General features: G+C 44.3%; 1 pseudogene; it reads left to right on the top strand.

Moving 5' to 3' along the window:
• The first annotated feature begins 12,090 nt into the window (after positions 1-12,090).
• LOC136406462 (large ribosomal subunit protein uL6 pseudogene) lies at positions 12,091-12,681 on the top strand (annotated as a pseudogene).
• Positions 12,682-16,380: the final 3,699 nt, after the last annotated feature.

Below are 16,380 nucleotides of genomic sequence, written 5' to 3'. Positions count from 1 at the left end.
TCTGTGTTCACAAAACTGGAGGAGAAACAACCCGGTTACCAGGCACTAACTGACACAGTCAGTGAAGTGTCAGTATTCCCTGAGGTGAAAACACTAAGGGGTGCATGAGTGGGGCCCTCTGGGTCTTCTCAGTCCTTTTTTGGTGGTTTGCTGCTCTTTGTGCATCAGTAACTTGGGTTCTGAGAGAAAAGGGGCAGTAATCCCGAGCAGCCTTCCAAAAGGTGCAGGATAATATGGTTACACTGTTTTCTCGTAGGGACAGATACGATCCCAAGTTCAGCTCCACAGGAAGTCAACAAGCATGAGAAACAACGGGGCAGAGTGTTCCAGAAAGGCAAGCCAAGACACGTTTACAAAAGGGGCCCTTCCAAAAATAAGGGCAGACCGAGAGGAAAGCGGGCAGCTGTCCGGAGAGTCTGATTGGGGACATCGGTGGGGACTCCAGGCTTGGACCAAAGCTTAGTCTCGACCTTTGCTGCACTCCTACAGACTCGAAGACAGGACAATCCAGATCTGCTTCTTTTTTACCCTGTGTTCTCTTTTTCCTCCCACTGCCGAGCTGGGTCAACAGGAAGATCTAAGGCAGGAGAGGAGGCAGTGAGAGTGACTGAAAATGTGTCTCTTTTCTCTGCAGATCTCAGGGTCCTCCTGGTCTCAGTTCCACACACGAATGAAGCTTACTCTCAGCTGAGCCAGAGTGGTGAGTCCACCCCGGTCACACACTTGTACACGCCCACCCAGACTTAGCGTAAACATTGTCTACGTTGGGGTCTGGGGAGGTGCGATAAGTAACACTTTTCTTCCCTGTCACAGGAGTCAGGCAAATGGAGATTATTGCATTTCTTAGATACCACATTGTCTACACATTGAAGGTTTATGGCAACCCTATGTCAGGCGAGTCTATAGGTACCATTTTTTCTAACAGGGTCGAGTGATTTTTAGCGATAAAGTATTTTAAATTAAGGATATACCTTGGTTTATTTTTTTAGACATAATTCTTTTATACTCTTAATATAGTATAACTTTTATATGCACTGAGAAACAAAAAAAATATTGTGTGATTCCTTTTACTGCGATGTTCACTTTTTTGCACTGAGCCTGCAGTGTCTCCACGGCAGGGGTCCCCAAACTACGGCCCGCGGGCCGCATGTGGCCCCCTGAGGCCATTTATCCGGCCCCCGCCACACTTCCAGAAGGGGCACCACTTTCATTGGTGGTCAGTGAGAGGAGCATAGTTCCCATTGAAATACTGGCCAGTTTGTTGATTTAAATTTACTTGTTCTTTATTTTAAATATTGTATTTGTTCCCGTTTTGTGTTTTTACTTTAAAATAAGATATGTGCACTATGCATAGGGATTTGTTCATAGTTTTTTTTATAGTCTGGCCCTCCAACGATCTGAGGGACAGTGAACTGGCCCCCTGTGTAAAAAGTTTGGGGACCCCTGCTCCACAGTATGCCTCTGCTGGGTGGGGAGATTGTACAGGACTTTAAATATGCTAGCCACGTGGGCTTGCTGGTCTCCCCTGCCATGCTGAACTCATCCAGTTACAAGCAGCATCTCCCCGGCAGAGCCTGCCTCTGTGAAGTTTATAGCATGGAGGAACAGAAGGCAAGGGTTCCACTAGGGAATGACTGAGTCACCCTGTTCTAAACTCACAGATCAGAGAAGTCACCCCTCATCCCCTGGGGAGATGAATGAAGGGGTGGCAAGTGGCCAGGAGTGGGGCTCTAGTGGAGGGCTCGCTCCACATGGAAGGAAACATCAAGAGAGGCACACGTGTCCTTTGGAAGCCTTCGCCTCTTTCCTTCTGTATGGGCACAGCGGGGACACTCACGCACACCCTCAGCACCTCCCACAAAGATGGAGGCAGAGCTCCACCCTGAGCTTTTGTAGCCCGAGATGACATCTGTCGCTGCCCTTATCCTTCTGCGCAAGAACTGATGTCCTTCTCTACTCCCTGCATCAGAACTCGAACTCCTGGAAGGCAAGACTGTATCGCATTGCTGTTTAAAGGCACCTCTGAATCCCTAGTGCCTAGTACTAGCACACAGTGGATGCTGAAGAAATGTTTCTAGGATGGGTGGGTGGATGAATGAACAGACAAAACAAATGAATAAAGGTTATAACTGTAGGGACCCAGAGAGGTGGGGCTTCTTTCTAGAGACAAATGAAGGCTGACTCAGTCTAAGGGCAAAGTTGCCTCGAGCCTGAGAGTTACCCCGGAGCACCCCTGGGACCAGTCAGCCTAATGGAGGCCGCCAGAGTGAAGAGGATTGGATCCGAGCTAAAGTGCTCAGAACGCCAGGGTTCCTGGGTGCCGTCAGCCGAGTGGGGCCTTTCCTGCGTCCTGCGTGCTCTCCCGGCTCCCCATGTGCCCCACTGCTCCCCACTCTCCCTTCTCTAGGCTGCAGGCCCTCTGGGTCCTGGCTGCAGAGCTGCTCTGGGGGTCTCCAACCTGGGAAAACACAAGACCCTCTCACAACCAAAGCACAACTGTTAACAAGAGCTAAATAGTCACATATTACACATCATACTTTGGGGCGGGGGGGTTGCTGGTATGGACTCAGATATCATCTTGCCCAGAGAATGAACTTAATAAATACTGGTTGGATAATTAGTTGATCAATATACTATGTGTAATTGCACTGATAACAGGTACAGGACTTTGAACGAGGAAAGACGGTGGAAGAGAGGCACGCTAAGACCTGCTGACTTTTTCCCGGGCGTGTGATGCCGTGGTTAAGATACGGAAACTAGCCCATCGGGCCTGTGTCTGTGCTCACCTCTGCTGTGGTGTTTCCAACAGCAGTTTCCTCCCCCCGTAACCTGGAGGTAATAGTCGTACCTGCCTCATCGGGCTGTTCAATGGAGATTAAATAAAACAAAATGCACAAAATGCTTGGCATGGTATCAGGCACACAGTAAATATTTAACAAATATCTTTTATCGTTATTGATGTTGTTTTGCTTTATATGAGTTAAGATTCTAGGGCAGTGCAGGCAGCTGCGGGGGGAGGGGGGTAGAATTGTAAAAGGTTTTCAGGAACCTGTGTTGAAGGGGTAAAGCCTAGGCTGACCCCATGCTGTGTCACAGCTCTGTGACTCTCCAGATGTCCACAGTGGACTGGTTTTCTGCAAAATGAAGATGAACAGTGAATGGGGTCAGGGAAACGTACAGGAGCTCAGAGAAAGAGTTGGGAGAAGAGTCTTTCAATCACTAAATCAAGCTCAACCCCACCTCCTCCCCAACCCCCCAAATCCCTGACAAGGCAGCCTCATGTTCTTACCTGGAGAGTTCACTTTGGGGATCTCATTCAACCTCCATCCACAAAGGTAGCAGAAATAGTCAGAGAGAGAGAGGTCTCATCCTGCCAACCCAACCATTTCTGGGACCCTGTTTCCTACCTCCCTCTTAAGAGGAGACAAGGCCCTTGGCCCAGTAGCCACCAAAGGTGTTAGAGGGACACCTTGCATGGACCTGCCAGGGAAAACAAACAAGCCCTGCCTTTCGCTGCCCTGGGCAACCTCCCGGGGTGCTGCAGAGGGAGGTCTGCATGTGTGGTCACGGAGGGAAGCAGCTCGTCCAAGCTGGGGCCCTTGACGGGTGGAGGAGCAACTGTGGGGTTGGGGGGAAGCCTGTGGGCTATTTTTGGCCAGGCCCACAACTGCAGTCAATGGAGGTTTTGTTTATGTAACATCTGCAGAAGGCCCTTTGGAGAAAATAACCCCGGGTCTCCAGGCCAGGGCTGCAGCGAGCAGGGGTGCGGCGGGAGCTTCCTGTTGTTCTTGGCTCCGCTGCCCAGCTGCTTGTCCGGTTCCTCTCCTAGAGCCGTTGGCTTCCAAGCTGCCTGTTCCTTCCGCGCGCCCTCTTTTCAGCGTCCTTCCGAGGGCAGAGCAGACAGAATTGTCCCTCAGCGGTGGTGACTCGGGCTCTGGGCCCAGGCTCCCCGGTCACTGTGCAGCCTCAGGACGTTTCAGGGTGTCCTTCTTGCACATCTTTAGCTGAGGGGTTCGCAGTGAAATCCCAGTGTGGTTAGTGAAAGGGGTATGGGCCTGAGGTCAGCAGCGTGAGTCTGAATCCCGGTCTGCCATTTGGCAGTTGTTGGATCTAGGGCAATTTGCATAATCCCCAAAGTTGTTTATTACGTACATGCAAAAACGTATCTAAGTACATCAGGGATAAATACACGTAATATGTTTATTCCTCCCCTACCAGGCTTATTCAAAGACATTATGACTTTACATATTGTTATCTTTTTGAAACCCAGGTTCCTTTGGTGCTATGGTCTGAATGTTTGTGTCCTTCCAAAATCCATACGTTGAAATCCTAACCCTTAAGTGTGATGGTATTAGGACCTGGGGCCTTTGGGAAGTTCTTAGGTCATGAGGATGGAGCCCTCATGAGTGGTATTTGTGCCCTTATGAAAAAGGTTCCAGAGAGTTTCCTGGCCCCTTCTGCTCTATGAGGGTACCACAAAAAGTCCGCAACCCAGAAGAGAGCACTGAACGTTCTTGATGACACCCGATCTCAGTCTTCCAGCCTCCAGAAGAGTGAGGAGTTTATTTCTGTCGTTGATAAGTCACCCAGTCTACGGTGTTTTATTACATCAGCCCAAACAGCAACACAGTAGGGGAAGGTTGGGGTAAGAGGCCCTTTTTCAGTTTAAGTAAAGTTTACATACACGAAAATGTACAAATCTGGAATGGGCAGTTTGGTAAATTTATTTTCCTGTGTATCCACCCATGAGCTACTGCTCAGATCACAGCACAGAACACTCCCTTCAGCCTGTGTGAGAAGTTCCTGTGTGTCCCTTTCTAGTCAATAACCTGCTCATCCCCAATCTACCGGTCTTAGCCTGCTAGCACTGACAAAGCAGAATACCACAGACTGGGCAGTTTAAACAATAGACATTGATTCCTCGCCGTTCTGGAGGCCAGAAGTCTGAGATCCATGTGCCAACGAGGCCAGGTTCTGGTGAGAACTCTGACTAGGTTGAAGCAGGAGCTCTCTGGCGTCTTTTCTGATAAGAACACTAATCTTATCAGAACAGGGCCTCACCCGTAGGACCTCATTTAACCTTCATTACTGCCTCCACTTACAGTTCCACCGGAGGCTAGGGCTTCCACATACGAAGTTGGGGGAGACGCAGTCCCTAGTGCCACCTCCACTCCCTGCTCCTCCAGCCCCTGCCTGGCAGCCACTACTTTGTTCATAACATCTCAAAACTGGGAGCAGCCTAAAAGTCCCCCAACACAAAAAATGGGTAAGTGGACATTGTATAAGTAATCTCATACAAGGAAATACTCTTGCAATAAAAAATATGGGCTACTCTGGCCGGTTGGCTCAGCGGTAGAGCGTCGGCCTGGCGTGCGGGGGACCCGGGTTCGATTCCCGGCCAAGGCACATAGGAGAAGCGCCCATTTGCTTCTCCACCCCCCTTCCTCTCTGTCTCTCTCTTCCCCTCCCGCAGCCAAGGCTCCATTGGAGCAAAGATGGCCCGGGAGCTGGGGATGGCTCCTTGGCCTCTGCCCCAGGCGCTAGAGTGGCTCTGGCGGCAAAGCGACGCCCCGGAGGGGCAGAGCATCGCCCCTGGTGGGCAGAGCGTCGCCCCTGGTGGGCGTGCCGGGTGGATCCCGGTCGGGCGCATGCGGGAGTCTGTCTGACTGTCTCTCCCGGTTTCTAGCTTCAGAAAAATACAAAAAAAAAAAAAAAAAAAAAAAAAAAGAAAAAGAAAAAAATATGGGCTACTGATATAAGAGGAGCCATTGAAGGTATTCCCCTGAGCAAGTTATGAGTGAAGCAAACCGGCAGAGGCGTTTGGAACTTGTAAATTCTGATCTGTGCCAAGATCACCCCAAAGGTTGGTTTGTTCAGACCAAGTTTTGAAAGCAAAATTCCAAGTCTTTCAGGGACCTTACCTAACCACTGATGGTGTTGGGCCCCCAAATGGTGACGGCATCCCCAGCTCAGAACATGAGTGGTTGGTGTCCAGTAGAGCCTTGTTAATATGAAACAGGGCTTTCCTGGGGGAGAAATTGACTTTGAATTTGGACTTTCTGTTGTTTTTATTAAAGAACAATAGGATAACCAGTTGGCTGAGGAAAAAAAACCCAGTTGTTTCAAGTTAAGTGTAATTTTGAATTAAGCCAATATTGGCTTAACAGGTTTTACCCAAGTTGATTTTCTGTACTTAGGATGTTTTACTGCGTCCTAGGAAGATCGTGGTAGACTTCTGCGTCTGTTGTGACTTGGCCTTATGCTTTGTAAAATATCAAAGTATGTACATTTATTTTTAACAGTGTTCTTCCGGTTTGGGTTAAACTGTTTAACAGGAAAAAGGTTTTTATTTTTAATATATATATAAATTATCTCTTTTGAGGCAAGGAGTTTAAATTCTCTTAAATAATAGATTTTAAAGTGAAGGTAGCTAGAACTTGAGATCTGAAGTAACAAGCCAAACGCATACAATTCTGCACAATACAACATTTCCCAGGCAATAGATTGGGTTTTCTATTCCCAGAGGTTTTGTTCTGGTTTCTGAGTCTGGTTTTTATCCAGAGGCCTTGCTTGCCTGTTGTCCTAATTTGCCTTTGGTTTTTGCACTACGTGGATATTACAATAGCCAGAAGCAGAGACGCCAGTGAGGATAGAGGGAAGGTCTGCATTGTAATATCCGAGGGACCTGGATTTGAGTCCTAGATCCTCCCTACTTGACTGTGTGCCCTCACACAAAATTATTTAATTTTTCTAAGTCTCAGCTTCATCATTTGTAAAAGAAAAGTGATAATGCCTGCTTCTGAGCATGTGATAAGAATTTGGAAGTAGTATCTGTGAGGTGCCTGGCTTATTCATTACCTACTATGTGTCAGACACCTTACTGATGGGGACAGAGCAGTGAACAAAATGATCTCTGCCCCAAGGAACTCATGGAGTTTCAATAAACAGGCACTATCCCAACTTGTACATGAAAAGATGCTCGACATCACTGATCATTGGGAAATACAAATCAAAACCGCGATGAGATATCACCTCTCACCTATTTGTATGGCTATTATTTTAAAAAATCAAGAGATAACAAGTGATGAGGAGAATGTGGAGAAATTGGAACGCTTGCCCTGTTGGTGGAAATGCAAAACGATGTGGTCACAGGGAAAGACAGTATGAGGTTCCTCAAAAATTTACAAATAGAGCTGCCATACAATCTGCAATTTCACTTCTGAATATTTTTTCAGAAGAATTAAAATCAAGATGTCAAAGCAGTATTTGTGCACCCGTGCTCATTAAAACATTACTGACAATAGCCAAAATGTAGAAACAATCTAAAGGTTTATTGCTGGATGAATAGATAAAGAAAAGCTGGTATAACCATGCAATGGAATATTATTCAACCTTAAAAAGGAAGAAAATCCTATTATATGAAACAATATAGATGAATGTTGAAGACATTATATTAAGTGAAAGAAGCCCGTCACAGAAGGACAAATACCGCATGACTCCATCTATGTAATAGTCAAGCTCATAGAACTAGAGAATAGAATGGTGGTTGCCAAGGGCTAAGGAAAGGCGGAAATGGAGAGTTGCTATTCAACAAATATAAAGCTTCAATTATACCAAATAAATAAGTTCCAGAAGTCTGCTCTACAATATAACACCTATAGTTAATAATAACATACAATATATTTAAAAAAATTAAGAGGATAAACCTCATGTTAAGTGTTCTACAACAATTACATAATGTTTGCATAACTCAAAAATTTAAATTTATCATAAAATTCATTGAATTTTGTGATATGTAAATTATATTTCAATAAAGCTGTTTCCAAAAAATGGTAGATGGAATATTATTCAGCCCTAAAAAGAAGTGAGCTATCAAGCTGTGAAAAGACATAGGAGAAACGTAGATGAATATGACTGAGTGAAAGAAGCCAGTCTGAAAAGGCTACATACTGCATGATTCCAACTATATGACATTCTGGAAGAGACAAAGCTAGGGAGACAATAGAAAGGCAGTGGATGCCAGGGCTTGGGAGGGATGAACAGGTGGAACACAGGATACTATAATGATGGATACGTGTCATTACACATTTGTCCAAACTCATAGGAGGTACAACACCAAGAGTGAACCCCAAGGTAAACAAACTTTGGGCAATTATGATGGGTCAGGGTAGACCTGTCCTTGGAACAAATATATCATTTTGGTGAGTGCAGTTAATAATTAAAGAGGCTATGCAGGTGTGCGGGAAGGGGTCTATGGGAAATCTCTAAATCTTCCTCTTAATTTAATCATAGACCTAAAAGTGCGATAAAAAATAGTCTTTAAAAATTTTAACAGCCCCACCTCCTTCAAGTCTGCTCTGTGTTGCCATTCGCCCTCTCTGCCTGTTCCACTCTTTTTTCTCATAATCACCTTCTAATATACTATATAATTTATTTACCTTATGTAATTGATTCTAAGTTGTACATCCAATTTCACACTTTAGTACACATGAATCAGGAAGTGTTTAATAATTGGCAGTAATTAGTAGTGCTCTTTCTATCTCTAGTGCATCTCTTAACATTGTCCTTTTAAAGACAATATATGTCATGTTATGTTATTGTTTGTTTGTTTTCATTTATTTTCCATATGAGAATGTCGGCTGAATAAGGGTAGGGGGTCTTTATTTTGTTCACTGCTATATTCTAAGTGCCTAGAACAGTACCTGGTATGTAGCAGGTTCTTAATAAACATTTGTTGAAAGAATGAATAGGTATCATGCCTACCGTTAATAAACTGGTTGTAAAACAAGAAAACTAAAATGAAAAGATTAGATGAGTTATTAGTAGAACAACCTATTTTTACTATTTCCTCACTGTTCTATCCTGGGAATACTGGGAAAAGAGCCTGGGTAAGAAGAATGTTGGTGAGTCACTCTAGGGTATAAAGTGACCTCCAGAGACCTTTGGGAAGGTTAAAAAAGGTTACATTAGTTAGCTCAGTCCCAGAAGTCTCTGTTCATACTGTCCCTCCTCTGAAGCCCTAATTCATGACATTCCCTGGTAGCTGAGGGTAGCCCAGTCCTATAGGAAACATTGGTAGATGGTCCCCCCACTCTCCATCGGTCAATTAATCTCTTCAACATGCCTTGATTGTCCAGGAATCACCTGTCCCCCAAAGCAGGCTCAGTCTTTCAGTTTCGTTGGCCATCACTGCATTGGCCCTTATTAGCAGTGACCTGGAGGCCCCTGAGGTTGGGCGGGGGATGGGTGGTTTCCCGGACAGTCTGGAGAGGCTGTGCAGCATTCATTACCGATGGCCCTGGGGCAGGACTGACACCAGGCCTGGGCTTGCGCACCTGGTAATGGTTAGTTTCCTCGTTAGAGGAACCTCCGCTCTGGTTCACATTAGCTGATGTTTACTGTCACTGCCACAGACCACCCCCTTGTTTTCCTTTTGTTTCAAGGGACAAATCTTATATTGTCAGCCCTTTAGAAGGAATGAATGGGTCAAGGAGCTGGGAAAACCCATTGGGGGGGGGGGACAAGTGCAATTTCCCATAGGATGAAGACCCCCTTTCTCAAGCAGCTTTAAGTTGCTTCACTTTTTTCTCTCTCGTTCGACCACAATGCCTGGGATCCACAGTATTTTTAAGGAACCATAAAAATGTTTTCTTTTCTTTTTTTAATCAGAAGGAAAAAAATAAACTTTTAGGGTTAAAAAATGTTTTTATTTTTGTCTGACAGCAGAGAATTTTCAGGTCAATGAAAAACTTTTATATTTTGCCTAAAATAAAAAAAAATGTTGTAAAGTAAAGTTATTTCAAAAATAATTTTTAATTTCGATGGTATTATGAGGAAGGAGCCCATGAAAGTCACACGGTGGCCTTGTTTATTACCAGATTAGGAAGGTGATCTTGTCCTTCGTGTGAGGACTGGTGGATGGGGAACCTCTGGGACTGTGGCAAACAGCAAAGGGAATGTTGAAGGGAAGATGCACAGACCTGTCCTGAGTGCCACTATGGTGAGCCTGGTGCTGGCATGTTAGGCATGTTATCTTATTGAAGGCTTACAACTCTGGGAGCCCATAGAATCACCCAGTTTTTCAATGAGCCCCGTGTCTTCCCCTGTCTTAAAAAAATTCATTGCCATGCTCATAAATCCTTCTCAATTAGCTTATCCAAATGTTGCTTGGATTTTTTTTTTTTTTTAGAAAATTGTTTTTTTTTCTCTTTGATCTTTAAATTAGAACCAGGAAGGTGGGTTGTTTTTTTTTTAACCGTCAGAGGCTGGACTTAGGAGGTAAACAACTTTTGACTGTGTTCGAAGTTGCTCCTGGAATCTTGGTCTTGATAACCTGCCTTGGAGAAATAACGTCAATTTTACTTATTATTTTTGTAATGTTTAAAATGTCCAAAGATAATTTAAAAAACAATTTCACAATCAAACTTTAGTCCCGTTGGCCCTCGTGCAAACACCCACGCTGTCCTCAGAATGTGGCCTATGGGCCATTCAAGTAGGAAAAACAGAAAACAAAGTCTGCCCACTGAAACAAATCCTGCAGAATCTGGCCCTAGAAAGACAAACAGCACTGACTTCCGGAGCCCGAGGATCTTGATTGAACAACTTGGGTCGTTCGTTTATTTAATGTCCCTGCGTGCCTGCTGTGTTGTATATTGGGCATAGTGCCAGCAGCTGACCATTCAAACATAAACGGGAGTTAGTTCTAGCTCTCAAGCCCTTCACAGTCCAGTGGGAAAGACCATCCTGCCCGTATCCTTCAGCCCTAGACTCTAGCAGAGGCCTCCTAACTGTCCTCCACTCTCCACACCTGAGACAGAAGGTCCCATGTAAACATATTGGCCATGCCCCTCTGTTTTTCTAAACCAGGCCAAGACCCCCAGTCTGTTCATGGCTCTCCCCTTGCTATTTCATAGTCCTGGAATGCTTGCCCGTCAGCTGCCAGAGGCCCACGGGGCTCCTCCTCACCTCCTTCAGGCTGTTATGCAAATGTCACTTCAGGGAGGCTTCTCCTCCCTCCCCTATTCACTATTGTAGCTCCTATTGGGAGCCATCCTTTGCCTTTTCCTGCAATTATTTTCTTCTATTGCACTTTTCATCGTCTAACCATGCTGTGGCATTTTACTTATTTATTTTCATTATCTGTCTCCCCTCTGCTTTCTAAGAGCAAATATTTTGTCTGTTCTATATCCAACCGCTTAATCCCAATCTAAGGAGCACCTGGAATAGTACCTAAAGCAGCGGTTTTCTGCCGTAGGCCACCACAGGGACACTGGTATGGGCAAGGATTTTTAAAACGTGCGCTACCTGCCTATTTAGTCAGGGGCACTGACCTCTTTCCCTTAGATTATCAAATAAAAAAAAAAAATGGCAACAGCCAACACAACTATAGCCATTTATAGTGTGAATGAATAAAAATTACACTTATTTTTTGTCAGTTTGGCAAAAAAATATATTTTCCAGTGTGCTGCAGAAATTTCAGTAATTAGTTTATATGTGCCATGAAATAAAAAGAAAAGGTTGAAAATTGCTGATTTAGAGTATAGTAGTTGCTCAATAAGAATTTATTCTTTGTATAACTAAGTGACTGAATGAAACATTCGTATAAAACGAACACATGCTACATAGGAATGGCTTTTTGAGCACACAGGCTGATGCATGCTTACCGAAACCTTGCAGGCTGACGCCAACAGGTGACTTTGCACTTAACCTCAGAGGCTCAGCGGCACTTAGCCAGGTGAAGAGAAAAGGAAAGGTGCTCAGGTGGACGGAACAGTGTAAGTGAAAGAACGTGCCTGTTCGGGAACTGCAGGAGGTAGGGTGCTGAGTGTGGGGGTGAGTGGAACAGGCAGTGGCATGAAACAAGGTTGGAAATGTAGCCCAGCTCTAGCTTGTGTCCAACTGAGGAGTGCTGACCTCTTTTATCAGAGGATGGGAGCTACTGACGGTTCTTGAGCAGAAGAGAACCACCACCAGGTTTATGTTTTAAGAAGACCACTCTGGAAGTCCTGTGGGGAAAAAATTGGGGGGAAGCTGGAAATTAGGGGCAGAAAGACCAGCTTCAAAGGTTGCTGCACTCTGCTTGCCACATCTATGGCGAGGGTGAAGACCATTCTCAGCAATCAGACTGTCCCATCCCAGGAAATGTGGACCTCACTCTGAAGGACACGCAGTTACTGTGAAGGGCCCCAGAGGCACCTTGTGGAGAGACTTCGATCACATCAATGCAGAACTCAGTCTCCTTGGAAAGAAAAAGAAGAGGCTGTGGGCTAACAAACGGGGAAACAGAAAGGAACAGGAAATAGGTCGCATCGTCTGTAGTCACATGCAGAACGTGATCAAGGGCATTCCACTGGGTTTTAGTTACAAGGCGAGGTCTGTGTGCGTTCACTACCCCATCAATGTGGTTATTCAGGAGAATGTTTCTTTTGTTGAAATCAGAAATTTCTTGGGCAAAAAATTTATCTGCAGGGTTCAGATGAGGTCAGGCATTGCTTGTTCAGTATCTTAAGCCCAGAAACATGAGTTGTCTCTTGAAGGAAATAACATTGAACTGGTATCAAATTCAGCAGTTTTGATTCAGTAAGCCACAGCAGTTAAAAACAAGGATATCAGAAAATTTTTGGATGGTGTCTATGCTTCCAAAAAAGGAACCATTCAGCAGGCTGATGAATAAGATCTAAGTTGTCCAGTTAGAGAAATAGAAGATGCTGGATGATTCCTCAGACTTATTTGTGATATTTTAAAGATGCAATAAAGCCATGTGTTAGAAGAAAATTTTTTTTATGTTGGTGCAGTAAAATTGTTGAAAGTGGACAAATACTTGCAGCAGTGAGAGTAGGTGTGACAAAGAGAAAGGATTTAAGAGATATTGAGATAGTAGATTCTAAAGGATTTGATGACCTGTGTGGGGTGGTGGGGGAGAAGAGACTGGCTTGAGTGGAAAAAGGATAGAATGACTCTTTCTAGTGTCTTTTGGGTAATGCAGGTAAATATAGAAATTCATCCCATAAATATTTATTGACAACCACTGTGTACAAGGTACTAATCCAGGCACTGGGAATATGGCTTTGCACAAAACAGAAAAAGCCCAAGTGGAAGAGACTATCAGTAAATAAGTGAAGAGGTAGTACACTTTCAGACTGGGATAAGCCTGTGACAAAAACATAGCATGGGGAAAAGATGCAGTGCAATGTTTTTTTTATGGAGGAGTCTGGGGACAGTTCTCTGAGGAGGTGATATTAGAGCACAGGAAAGCCTTGTGAAGGTCTGGAGGGAAAGATGCAGGCAGGGGAAATAGTGAGCACAGAGGCTGTGACTGAAACAAAGAGCTTGCCTGACAAACAATACAAAGGTCCATGTGGAGCTCGGTGAGTTAAGTGACATGGCAAAGGCGGGTAGGCAGGGACTAGATTCTTCCAGCTTTGTCCACTGTGACACTGAGTGTGGATTTCATTTGGAGTGTGATGGGAAGCCATTGAATGGGTTTGAACAAGGGTGAGACATAATGTGACTTACTTTTTTCTTGTCTTTAAATCTTAATGGCTGTGGAATATAGAATGAATTTCAGAGATATAAGAATGAAAACCGTAGTTCAGGTAAAAGAAAAGGGTGGCTGAGAGTTGGGTTGTAGCAACAAAAATGTTGAGAAGTAGATAACCTTTTTGTCGTTTGGAAGGTTGAACAATCAGAACTTGCAGAGGGATTTACTAATGGGGGAGAATAGGAATGAAGAATTACTATTCACCTGAAAAAGTAGGTAGATGTTGGTGCTCTTTACTGAGGGTGAGAAATGTTGGGAGAAATAGATTTTAAGGTGATGGAGGAGGGAATCAACTGTTTTCAGACATATTTTACTTGGAAAGCCTATTTAATTCCCTGAAGGAAACACAGTAAGACAGCTATATACGCAGGTCTGGAGTTCATAGGGAAGGATTGGGCTAAAATGAAAATTTGAAGGTGTTTGATGACTTGAGATTGAATGACATCACCAGGGAGCTGAACATAAATAGGAAAGAGAAGGTGGCCCGGGCCTGATGCTTGCTCTCTCAAGATCACAGTGGTTGAGTGGAGGAGGAGCAGCCCTGATAGATGAAGGAGATGTCACTGAGACAAATTTGAGCAGGTGGTGCCCCAAATGCCAAGCGAAAAGATTGTTTCAAGAATGAAAGAGTGATCTTCTGTGCAAAATGCTGCGGAGAGGCCCAGTAAGACGAGACCGGAGACTAAGCCATTGGGCACGGCAAGGTTGCCAACATAAAGACTTTGCCTACCTTGACAGGAGCTGTTTTGGAGAGTGGGAAGTGAGAAAGTGAAAATAAGGACTAGCGATTGCTCGAAAACCTTTGCTCTGAAAGAGTGCAGAGAGAGGATGTGAGCACTGAACAGAAACAAGAGGTCCGGGGGCTTTTATTTTGTTTTATTTATTTATTTTTACTGCATATTTATGTGGAGATGGAAGTTATTCAGTAACAGAGGAAAACTAATGACACAGGAGAGAGAGGGGTGAATTTTAGGAACCAAACCTTTGACTCAGTAGGAGGATGGGGCAGAGTGGAGGGGTTGGTCTTAGTAACAGGTACTTTCCCACCTGCTGTAAGAGGAAGGCACATGGGGCACAGGTGCTGGTCCTACAAGGAGGCGTCCTCTCCAGTTGTTTTTACCTACTTGCGAAAATACACTGCTCACAAAGATTAGGGGATCAGGGAACGTACAGACATTCCAGTGCTTTCAGCTTTTTGTACAGTGCATTTTTCACCAATGAAATAAAAGTTGGTTTTGCATCTCATTTGCATAATCGAACTTTCTTTGACTTGTTGGCTTTTCTGATGTTCTTGTTAAATAAAAAATATCAAATGCTTCTTTTTTTTATCGCTTCATATTCATTTTGAAACATTCCCTAATTTTTGTGAGCAGTATATTCAGCCAAGAGGGAGGAAGTAGTATGGATGCTGGAAGCTTGAGAAGCAAGGAGGAAAACATGAAGAGTAGCCACAGATCAGGTGAGCCAGCTGGAGAGCAAATGTATTCGGGTTGTTAGGCAATGGTGAGTGCTCACATAAGATACAGTGTCTAATTCCCATCCCCAGCTTTATTGAGATATAACTGACATATAACACTGTATAAGTTTAAGGTGTACAATGTGTTGATTTGATACTCTTGGATATGGTATAATGATAAGTACAGTAGCATTAGTTAATACTTCTATCGTGTCATATAATTACCATTTCTTTTTTTGTGGAGAGAAGATTAAGAGCTACTTGCTTAGCCACTTTCAGGTATATAATACAGAATTGTTAACTATAATCACCATGCTGTACATTAGATTGCTAGAACTTATCAATGGGAGGCGGTGCCCTTTGACCAACACCTCCCTATGCGCCCCACACCCCAGGTACTGGCAGCCATCATTGTACTCTCGTTTCTTTCTCTTTTTAATGAAAGATTTTATTATGTGACTTGCAAACTGGCACGTCCAAGTTACTTCCAAAAGCATTTATTGTCAGCATTAACAATAAATTAAGGGCCCTGGCTGGTTGGCTCAGCGGTAGAGCGTCCACCAGGCATGTGGAAGTCCCGGGTTCAATTCCCAGCCTCACTCAGGAGAAGCGCCCATCTGCTTCTCCATCCTTGTCCCTCTCCTTTCTCTCTCTCTCTCTCCCTCTACCCCTCCCACAGCCGAGGCTCCATTGGAGCAAAGTTAGCCTGGGTGCTGAGGATGGCTCCATGACCTCCAACTCAGGAGCTAGAATGGCTCCGATTGCAGTGGAGCAACACCCAGACGGGCAGAGCATTATCCCCTTAGGCATGCTGGGTGGATGCCGGTCGGGCGCATGTGGAAATCTGTCTGCCACGCTCCCCCCTTCTCACTTCAGAAAAATAAAAATAAAAAATTTAATTAAGTGGGTAATACAAGACAACTATGGAGAAGGGCACCTTAAAATGGATAGATTCTGGTTTCCTTAAAATAAAAGGTTGCTATTCTGTATTCATATATCCCTGTCTATCTGTCTGTTCTTTTTCCATTTATGATCACCTTCCACAAATTGCTGAGTGTGCAACACTAGGAGCCAGAAGAGTGTCACAAATTTCAGTATTCTCTCTGTTCCCAGCTCTCCAGGGTTCTGCTCTCTGTTTCTGTGAGTTTGGCTTCTTAAGATCCCAGATATACATGAGATCATGCAGTATTTGTCTTTGTCTGACATATTTTACTTAGCATCATGCCCTCAAGATTCATCCATATTCTTGTAAGTGGCAGGATTTTCTTCTTTTTGATGACTAAGTTATACGGTCCCTAATTTAAAGTGAGATCATTCAGTCTGGTAGTACGTTTAACTCAAGCCATTTTAGCCACATGAGAGCAGGTGTAAAGTAGGGAGAGAA

This window comes from Saccopteryx leptura, chromosome 5 (genome assembly GCF_036850995.1).
Source record: "Saccopteryx leptura isolate mSacLep1 chromosome 5, mSacLep1_pri_phased_curated, whole genome shotgun sequence".
Lineage (NCBI taxonomy): Eukaryota > Metazoa > Chordata > Mammalia > Chiroptera > Emballonuridae > Saccopteryx > Saccopteryx leptura.
This window is presented reverse-complemented; position numbering and strand designations above follow the sequence as displayed.